This window comes from Galendromus occidentalis, unplaced genomic scaffold (genome assembly GCF_000255335.2).
Source record: "Galendromus occidentalis unplaced genomic scaffold, Mocc_1.1 scf7180000077477, whole genome shotgun sequence".
NCBI classification, from domain to species: domain Eukaryota; kingdom Metazoa; phylum Arthropoda; class Arachnida; order Mesostigmata; family Phytoseiidae; genus Galendromus; species Galendromus occidentalis.
Genome location: NW_003805465.1, coordinates 623,847 through 633,685, shown reverse-complemented (window position 1 = coordinate 633,685; position 9,839 = coordinate 623,847). Strand labels below are relative to the sequence as shown.

General features: G+C 51.9%; 1 non-coding gene across 1 annotated transcript; it reads right to left on the bottom strand.

Moving 5' to 3' along the window:
- Nucleotides 1-5,249: 5,249 nt before the first annotated feature.
- On the bottom strand, nucleotides 5,250-5,321 carry TRNAG-UCC (transfer RNA glycine (anticodon UCC)). The gene has a single exon. It is a non-coding gene; the product is annotated as a tRNA-Gly (tRNA).
- Nucleotides 5,322-9,839: the final 4,518 nt, after the last annotated feature.

Here is a 9,839-nt window from a genome sequence, read left to right as displayed (position 1 = left end):
AAGACATTGCCGACAGCAGAAGCTCATCGTCAAGTCGGAGCTGCAGCTGCAGCTTCAACGGTGACCAAAATGTCGAGTGGCATTTTCTCTCGCTCTCTAAATTTTCTGAACGAAATTACTTTCGTCGTTGACATCGGTTAGACCGTTCGCCGGACGTTGGCTGCTCCGTAGCCCCGCGCCGCTGCTGAAGAAGGAAAAGAGAGGAAAGTCTCAAACAAATCAGCCATCGAGCTCCACCTCCACTCAGGAGCTGGGATCGTCAAGTAGTACCGAGTCGGTTCGTTCGACGAGACGAGGCAGAAATCATTCTCGTGACCACAGAGTGCGGGATTATTGTCCGCACTAGAATCCCCTGGTAGCGCATATCTGTATTTATTTCAGGAAGTCCCGAAAAAGGAGCGGATCGTACCCGAATGGCTCCTTTGAAACATTCGTCAAGGGCGTCAAAACCAACACTTTCGAATGTCTGGGGCTCAATGGCGAGGCTTCGATGATGTCAGACAGGCTCGTAGGTACTTGGTCTCTGTGTGTGTGTCACTCTTCTGAGATCCCGATGCTTTGGTGGGGCTTCACTCAACTCAGCTGCCCCCATCCCGGATTGATGGCTTCTTTGATTTTTCTTTTCTTCTCGCCACTTCTTCCCCTGCTCGATCGGCGAGTCGGTCCGCCGGTAGGTAGGTTTGGTCGAGCGGACTCATCTGCTCTGGCTACCGCAGATGCTTTGGTTTCTGGTTTTCCGTCTTGTGACTCTCTTGTCGTATCACCTGCGCGAGGCCCCTACGTACACAACAACAGCCGTAGCAGCGACGAAGAAGCAAAAATGAAGCGGCACAATCACCACCAATAGAGGCAGTAGAATCTGTAAAAGTACTCGCTAACAGTAGCACTAGAAGCAGTGCCAACGGCACTAGACGCGGCTCCGATGCTCAACCACCAGAAGTTATTACCCCGGCCGATGAGAAAAGGTGGAGAAGCCCCACTAAATAGAGAAGCGGGAGCCGCGATGTCTCGAATGGGCTCGGGGTGTTCCTTCCGAATTTCGCATCGGAAACAGTCGATATAATATCATCGAAATATCAAAGGTCGATAGTTGAGGGATATCAGGCCCCCGATGTCGATGGAGCTTCGGAGTCGTCGGAGAAAAAGAGTGCTCGCATCGAGATATCAGGCTGACGGTCATACGAGGTCTTTCCCGAGTCGCCTCCGAGAGCGGCCTCCTTCCCACTGTGAATATGCGTACTTGGATCTGTGTGATCGAGGATGTCGACGCAACTCTCCATCCGATTTGCTCGTTCACGTCGCCGAGACTGTTTCGACGCCCTAATTCTGTTTCCGGTCGTAATACGGATAGCTGCCCAACGAAACAAAGACGGTGATTTTTCGTTCCGGTGTCGGTTGAGGACTGCTCGCTAGAGGAATTATTAATCAAAGCGATTTGCTCCAAGCGTCCCTTTGAATCGGTCCGTTCCGCGCGAATCAGATTCATTTATTTGATCGGAATGAGTACTCTGTCAGAATCCGCTCGGGATCCTACGACTTCTTTCAGGAATCTCACACGAGCTCGATGGGTGCTTTCCTGGTCGAAATTTCCTGGTCGAGAATAGACAGCAAGCGCGATTTGAAACAATCACTGGAGCAGTGAACTTCATCGGGAGAGCGGGCTCATCACTTCCGTCGAATTCCTCTATCGCCTAACATCTCTGAGCAGCGCCGCTCACGGATCATTTATTCGCCACAACTCAAATTACTCCCGATAAGGGAGCCGGGCGAAATTAAGAAGGAAGACATCGCGATTCTGTTCTCTCTACCCCGTTTATCGATGAATCACGAGAGCGGCTGACGCGCGAAGGTGTCCCATGTTTCATGAAGTGACGATGGGGTCGCGCGTCGCACGTGCTTAGAGGATTTGGCGGTCTGATCAGCGATTTTGAGTGAAATATCAAATATCGGATATTTGAATTCAGGGGGAAGTGGAGCCGGCGAAGTCCTCGGTGGCGCCCCCGGTACAATCAGCAGAGAACAGGTTTCAAGAGGGTGGGAGAGCTTTTTCCCAGTCTGAGTCTGATTCCGGCAATCATTTCAAGAGAGGAAACTAGCCGAGAACCAGAGCGAGCGACTGCATCCGATTCCGCTTGCAAGTTTCTTCCTCTTTCAGTCAATTAAAGCGGTGAGCCATCATGTCCAGCGAAGAATGAAGCCTCGACCCGGTGAAAATACCTTATGGGCATTTTAGGCCCTATAATATAGGGTCACCCCTCTGCGAGCCGCTCCACGAGGGAAGAGGAAGATACCCTCTATGATTGAGCCGGACCTTTCGACCTTCTCGTGGAGTCCTCGAATGGAGCTCAGACTCCGGAGTGACTAGTTCATTGAGGGCATCACTGGGATCAGAACCTGCAGATCCCTCGAGAAATTATCTAACGCGATCAAAGCTGATCGGGCTCGGATTTGGAAATTCTATAGGCCGAATTTCATCCACGCGATCATAATTGGGGTCTCTGAGGTATAGAGACGTTGGAAGGCTGACGATGTGTTGAGACCAGAAGGAGGGATAGCTATTATGGCATGCTTTTTCTGGGAAAAGTTTGGATCACAAGAAAGGATCTCCATTGTTTCGAAAGGGGGATTTTCGGATAAGGCGTCTGATTCTTCGTCTGCTCGCACGATGGCGGCTGCCGGAATAGCTGGCTGATCTCTGTCGTCCCTCAACGCCTCCTCTATAATAATGCAACTGGCAAGGGAGCGAAAAGGGGAGCGGAGAACGAGACCCACGACGACCGAGGCGACGGGTAACATTTCGAATGTTATTGCAAATTCGAACAAAAACCGGATCCCCCTCACTCACTCTATCGCTCGAACTCGTACTTTCCTCTCAGCCTCCCATAGTGTCAGAGAGCAATTTCCATTTGAATGGATGAGAAGATCATCGTATCGTTTTTTCTTTTTCCTTCATTCCTGTTCTCTTCGACGTCGCTCTTTCCAGCGGGGAGACTCGATCGGCGTCGGTGCTTCCACTCCCTCGCAGTCGGGCAAGTGGTCGGGAAGCGCAGCTCTCGCAAGGAACGAGCCCGGTCGGAATCGCGCGCCCGCTCGCTCGCTCGATCGCTCGCTTGCGGCGTCGAAACCCAATGCAAGGGGGTGAGCAGCCCGCGACTGAATTTCCTTGTTCCGTATCACCATTAAAACTTATTCATTTGATCATTTAGTTGCTAATGCCCGTTCCGAATGCAAAGGTGGAGCGAGCGGGGTTTGAGCAGTTCTTTGAACAAAGGACAACTCTAGGGGTTGGAGCACCGTGCCCTGAGCCCTGCGAGCACCGCTCACTGCGACCGAGTGAGGTAGGGGGTCGCGGGGAGTCGCGACGCGAGACTTCATTTGATGATCAGCAGAATGATTTGCTTCTCTGGTTGATGAATATTTCACTAATGTACAGCCCTCTCCAGGCTCCCCATACTCTCCCTCCCCCAGGCGTTGCAGCCACTGTCGTTCGTCGTCGTTGTGTCTCTTCGGCTGATCACAAAAACATCCTCAATGTATAATACATTCGAGTGTACATATAAAACGAGAGTTCTACCCGTTCAGCGCGGCTGATACAGAGAATATCTGATCATGCATTCCGCTCGTAGTTTGCCGTCCACAATGACTCATAACATTGATTCTGTTGCGCTCGACAAAGGAATCGATGTTGGGCAACGTTGCGAAAACCCGATAATTAGATATCGTGCTCGTAGTAGTCGTAGTTGTGGTACATAATCGTCATGGATAATCGACGACGCACATCGTTCGAGGGTCGAGAGCGAGCGCGCCGGCCACTTTCGGAAACTCCATCGTGAAACTGTTTAATGACTCTACGAGGAATCGCTCTAACCTCTGAAGCGAGGTCTTAACAACAGGCCGTAGAAGCGAAAAAGTCAGGGGACATTCCGGTGAAAGTTGCGCGGCAATAAGTGCAGTCAGTCTTGTGGAAACACTCGAACGTCAGCCCTCGACACCGAGGAGAGGAAGAATGACAACAGCTAGCAGCATTGCAGCTGCAACAGCGGTGCCGCAACCTACGACGACCGCAACGGAGGGCTGCGTATGATTTTTTAGAATATCACAAACTGTAGCGCTGGGAGCCGAGAGCAACACCACGACCGGAGGAGGCCGAGTTCGGTAGAATGAGCAGAGCGTCTTGACCTCCGGAGTGAGTTTCAGAGAACTTTTGATTTCGATGAGTAGCGCTCGCCTCGGACAACCCGGCCACGCGACGGCTCGCTGTATCTCGGAGGTTTCCGAACGTCATAGATATTCCGGTCCTCGTGTTCGCATGTCGGTGCACGGATCAAAGCCGTGATTTTCCTCCGAATGATCCGGATTCATTCGAATCTTTATTGCTCTTCAGCTGCGGTCGAGTGGATTCCACAGGTTTTCAAAGACGAGTCTCTCGTCTTTTGTTCCAGACGACTCAGAGAACTCTGTGCCTTGACAGTCTCGTGGCGGAATCTTATTAATCCAGACAACTCCTTTGGTGTCGTTCTCGACTCCCTGTCGTCGGGTCGTTTCGGAGCACTGTTCTCATTAGCGGAAATTCCCGCAGAAACATCAAAGAGAAAAACAAAAACTCCGAGAAGTTGGAGCCGGTGCGAGGGAAGAAGATTCCAAGAGCTGAGGAAAAAAGAAGCTGAGAGAAGCAGAAGAAGGAGATTATGAGGAACGCCGAGGAGAGCTAGGCGGCAGGAGCGCCGACGAGGGAAAACTGAGGAGTACCAGTAGAGGAATGGATCTTGCGCAGGGCAGATAACAAATTGACTGACTTAAAAGGAGAGGACAAGTGGTGCTTGTCTGCTGGAGTTCAAGCCGCGATCCGCTCAAACGAGCCGCACTCCGAAAAGTATAGCTGCGCCCGCTCAGGTGTTATTTCGGACTTCTTTTTATCTGGCAATGGCCGTTCAGATTACATCGCTTCGCTGACTCATTCCAGAGCCTGAGCCAGAGCTAAAACTGGGAAATCCACTCCGCCGTGTGGCTTTTCATAAGCCCAGCAAGGAGATCACAGAAATATCGCATAACTTATTCGATCCCCATGGAAGAAGACTCGGATGAAAAGTTTGTCTCGCGACTCACATGGGCGAATCCGGGCTGTGGAGTTCCATGATCACTTTCCTCAGGGAAGCTACGAGGAATATTTCTGATCACACATTGCGCGCATCCAAAAGTTCATTCAAAAGGTGAAGAGTGGAACTGCGCGAATGGTGAAAAAAATCTGCTGCGTCGGCCGGGAATCGAACCCGGGTCAACTGCTTGGAAGGCAGCTATGCTCACCACTATACCACCGACGCCACGTGATACCAGAAGAGCGTCGGAGCTGCGGGCTAGCGCGGACTGGTCGGTGCTGCAAACAAGGCGGACTGAGAATCTCGGTAGCTCACCTTGAGACTCCAGCTTCGCGAGATCCACGAAACACGAGAGGCTGGGTCAGGAGTGGATGTCGGAGTTTCGGCCGAGAGATGGGGGCGGGGTTCCGGATCCGTCCCCCGTAAGTCACAGTGGATTAGATTAAGTGTTGAAAGCGCATTTGGGCTCGAGCTTTGTTTCTCCGGCCCAACTCACCTTGCACGGGTCTCGTGCCGTGCTCCCAGAGGTATAATTCGCATACAAAGTCGTTTGGAACAGAATCACAGGATATCTCCGGCTACACAGAAACCCGAGCCCTGAACGAGTCGTCCTGAGGACCGGGTCCTGGATTTCGCGGAGACTGCAGATTGCTGTAGTCGCTTATTGGACTCGAACTGAATTCGTTGACTTCCCAGACTCTGCTGTCAATGAACGACGCTCTCGACGTCGGCGTCAGACCCAGCTTGCCGTCCTCGCTGTCATACAATTGGATTTCGGACCGGCAGTGTTCGTTTGCGCGGACGACGAAATCCCATTGCAGGTTAGAATAAAAGGTCGGAAGCGAGAGATTTTTTTAATAAGTCATTTGCATCGAAGGGAGCGAGATTGTCCGCTCTGAGGCGACAGGGAAGGTGCCAATACGAGCGGAGCAGCGTAGAAACTCCGACAGAGCCTCATGGAGTTTTCCAATGTGGCATACGGTATGCATTCCTCCCACCTGCGCGCCTCCCACATGCGTTGGAATTCGTTCTGGAGCATTGGATTCCAATAGTTTCGACGATGATATATGTCTCATGTCACGTTCTAGAAATTCGTACGCTCCCGACTCCGGTCAGTTTGCCTGTCGCAGTTGTATAACGATCATGGGCGCTCATCCGATCGTTCTACGCCGCGCATCGCACCGTACCGGAACGCTTAGTGGGTCTTCTCGTCCAAACCGTCGCGTCCTAATCCACTAATTATGACAAAGTGCCGGCATGCAAGGCCCTGAAAGAATGTAGTGCTCTGTGAAGGTGGACGTTTCTTCCTCGCTCTCTATTCAACTCTTCCTTCTTGGTTCGTGGAGCCTTACAGCGTAATGGGGTTGTAATTTTCAAAGTTCCGCTCGCTGTCAGAGCTGTTCATTTTGATTACTCACCCTGAGGCGGTGTTTTGGCAATTTGAACATACATAAATGCACCCAGACTCATGCACACTCGGACACATAGTAAAACTTTGGTGAGGATTGGCTGAGCTCCGAGCTCTGAAGTCAGCGTTAATGTACTATAGAGTGGTCGATGAACAAATTACAGTCTCGTATGAGCCGCCCGCTCTCATGTAACTGAGGGCAATTTAAGTCCTTCGAAGCCGTCGTCCACATAATTTTGACTTCGGAACTCCATGCATTGAGTCATCAAAACGAATCTCTAGAGCTCGGGAGCTCAGAGCAATAAATAAAGACTGTAACGAGCAGACAATACCTTGAGAAATGGGAACGAGTCGTCGGAAAGCTCACATGGAGGAGTTATGAATCGTTCCGCTATATTCGAAGCCTCTACCGATTGGAGCAGGAATCAAAACTCGATCAGAGCCTGGAAATCTGCCTTCTCTGCGAAAAATCAGTGCTTCGGGGAATATAGGCTGTACATTCATCGAGACTTTGTGTGGTGTGGTTATGGTCGTGTAAGGCGGAATATGATGCGGAGCAGCACAGCAACGCTGATTGGCAATCAGGATGCGCGCCTTCGGCGCATATCAGTAACTCCATCGGCTGGTTCGGAGGACAGGGTCAGCTAGCAGAGGCTGTTATATGGATTCCGCTGGCGACAAAAGCCCGAATTCGGCGACGTTCGGACAGGAGTTCCACGACCGACAGCTCTCCGCGCAACAGCATCGTATCGCCGGCATCATCCATACGTTCGTAGAGGAGTATGAGGGGAGGAGAAGGGAGAGCCTCACCGACGGAAAGAGGATCTTAGTTAAACTGCGGAAGTCCATCGCGCGGAGATTGGAGCGGAAATAGGAGAAACCCGAGGAGAACAGAGAAGCCATGAGTATTATTGCTCCGGCTGCTGCAGCTGCCTTTTCTGCTGACGGCTTCGGAGAATCAAAGCGGGCGAACGGGCTAGCGGACAGTTGAGAGGAAGACAATACCGAGGATTGATCTGATTGGGAAGTACGCGTCGTAGAGCAGATTAGATTTAATAGATGACAGAGCCGAGTATCGTCCTGATACTTCCGACCATCGACCTTCCACAAGATTCGAGTCCCGGGGCAATTTCCCGACTCTGGAACCCGGACCGGGAGACCAGCACCTCGAGAGTAGACTTTTCCATTATCCGGCTGATTCTGCCGTCATCCGTTCGATGCTCGTGCCAGATTTCCTTCATCTTCCATTTTTCTTCCCAAAATATTCGAACCGGAGACGTCGGCTGGGGCTTTCGGGCTTCGCCCGGAGCCAAGGAGTCGCTCTGTTCCGCTGTTCCTGGGGTCTGGCGAGGACAGACGCTGTAAAAGCTTTATAAAAGAACAAAGCCCCCGGCAGTTATTTCTGATTAGCAGTAATACTATTAAAGGTTATAGTTGAGATAGGAACAGAGAAAAATACAGCTTTTGTTGCTTCGGCAACAACGCATGCTTGTTGTCATGGTCGTCTCCGGACGATGGCGACAGGCTCATATTTCTGAGCATCAATATCGAACGATCAAACCAAGCCAGCGCCGCCGATCCCATGACGTTGCCTCACACAACAAAATGGATCTTGAGCATATTTTGGTATCTCCTGTCGGACGAGAGAACGAGGGCGATATTCGTGATTGCTCAACAGAGGGCAAACCTGCATGCCGAACCACATCCTGGGCAGACACCATCGACCTTGAAATAAGCGACTAATTTAGGCGAACAATATCGAATTTGGGAAAAGATGTCCTCCTCTCCTATTTTAAGACCAGCGTTTCTTCCTCGCCTCATAGAACTCAAACCTTGATGTCAAGGTCAAGAAGTCTCTGAGACGAGCCGTGGGGGAACGTGAAGATGTCACCGGTTCGGTCGAACGAGTTTTTTCGTATCATGCGGTCTCCGCCGGCCCGGCGATCGGGCGAGCGTTTGACCAAGCCACGACAGCGATGGCAGAGGAGAATAAGCAACGAGCGAAAAGCCGGGCAAGTGTACGAGCGAACCGCTTACCCCCGGCGAGAGCACGGCCAAAACGGGAAACAATGCCTCCATTAACCGCGCAAAGGCCGGAACCGGGGAATTAAAAACGGAAGTCGCTGGATGGACTTCTGTCCGAGGTGGTAGTTGTGGCGGTGGTGGAGCGGATACGGTGCTGCTGCCATGGACGTTGACGTTGGCTTGTGGCTCGGAGGCAATGCGGGTTGGTTGGTTGGTCGGTTGAGGTCCAGGGGAAGATGGGCCGGCCGGTCGGTTGGCCTCCCGGCCGCTCGGGAAAAACGAGGAGGTGGGTTCGGCTATTAACCGCTCTCACGACCCTCCGAGCCCGTTAACAGCACACCGAGACAGACCGCTCCACCACGCTTCAAGGAGGAAGAGACACATCTTTCTCAATAAAGAAACCATTCCGAAGTCTCCGAGAGGTGCTGGAGGCTCGACGGGACAAGCTTTTGTCGTGCCAAGAAATAGAAAAGAAGAACTTTTCATCAAGCCACACATCCGCTCTTCAGACTCCGCTACATACAATCAGGCGGCTGTAGTGAAAGTCGACTCAGTAACTGCGAGTTTCGAATTTCAGCCGTCTGCCACTCGCTTGCGGCTTCTGCATGGGACAGGGCAGCGTCAATCAGCCGGAGCGCGGCCCGAGAAGCAAATCCGCCTGCGTTAGCTTGATCGGACTCATGTCTCGCTCGAGTTTATCCCGAGAGTGTGAGAGAGGCAACGGATCCGCAGACACCGCCGGACGACGACGAAGGCGACAGAGCGTGTTGTTGCGAGAGACTTATCTCACCTTTTTGATCTTGAGTTTGCCGATTCGCACGGGACACTCGAGCTTATCCCGGTTCATATCTGCCTTCTGCATCGCGTCCTAATCCGTATTCGAAGAATTCAATTGATCTGCGATCGAAAAATCCTTCCTAAGCCCCGAGTCCAGATCTTCTCGCTCATCTCTGCAGGGTCGACGTCTAAATTCGAAAAGGACCTCTCCCGATAGAGGATACGACTTCGCAGCCGCGCGATACTTGGATTTCCCGCTGAAGTTGTAGAGCAGCATAGGGGTTGCATGGATCTGCCGTGGGAAGTTCGGGCACGTCTAATTGTGAGCTAGGAGAGCCGCCGAGCTTGCGGGGAAATAACAAGGATTGGTGACAACTAAAGAAATATTCCATTCTGTATGGGCGGTTACGGAGTTGAAGCGTGAGGTGGACGAGATCGATGACCGCATCGACGCCTACCTACCTTACAAACTAAACGCTTCGAGCGACCACTTCACACGGTCCGGTGTAATTTTGGAAGACACGCAGGACCCG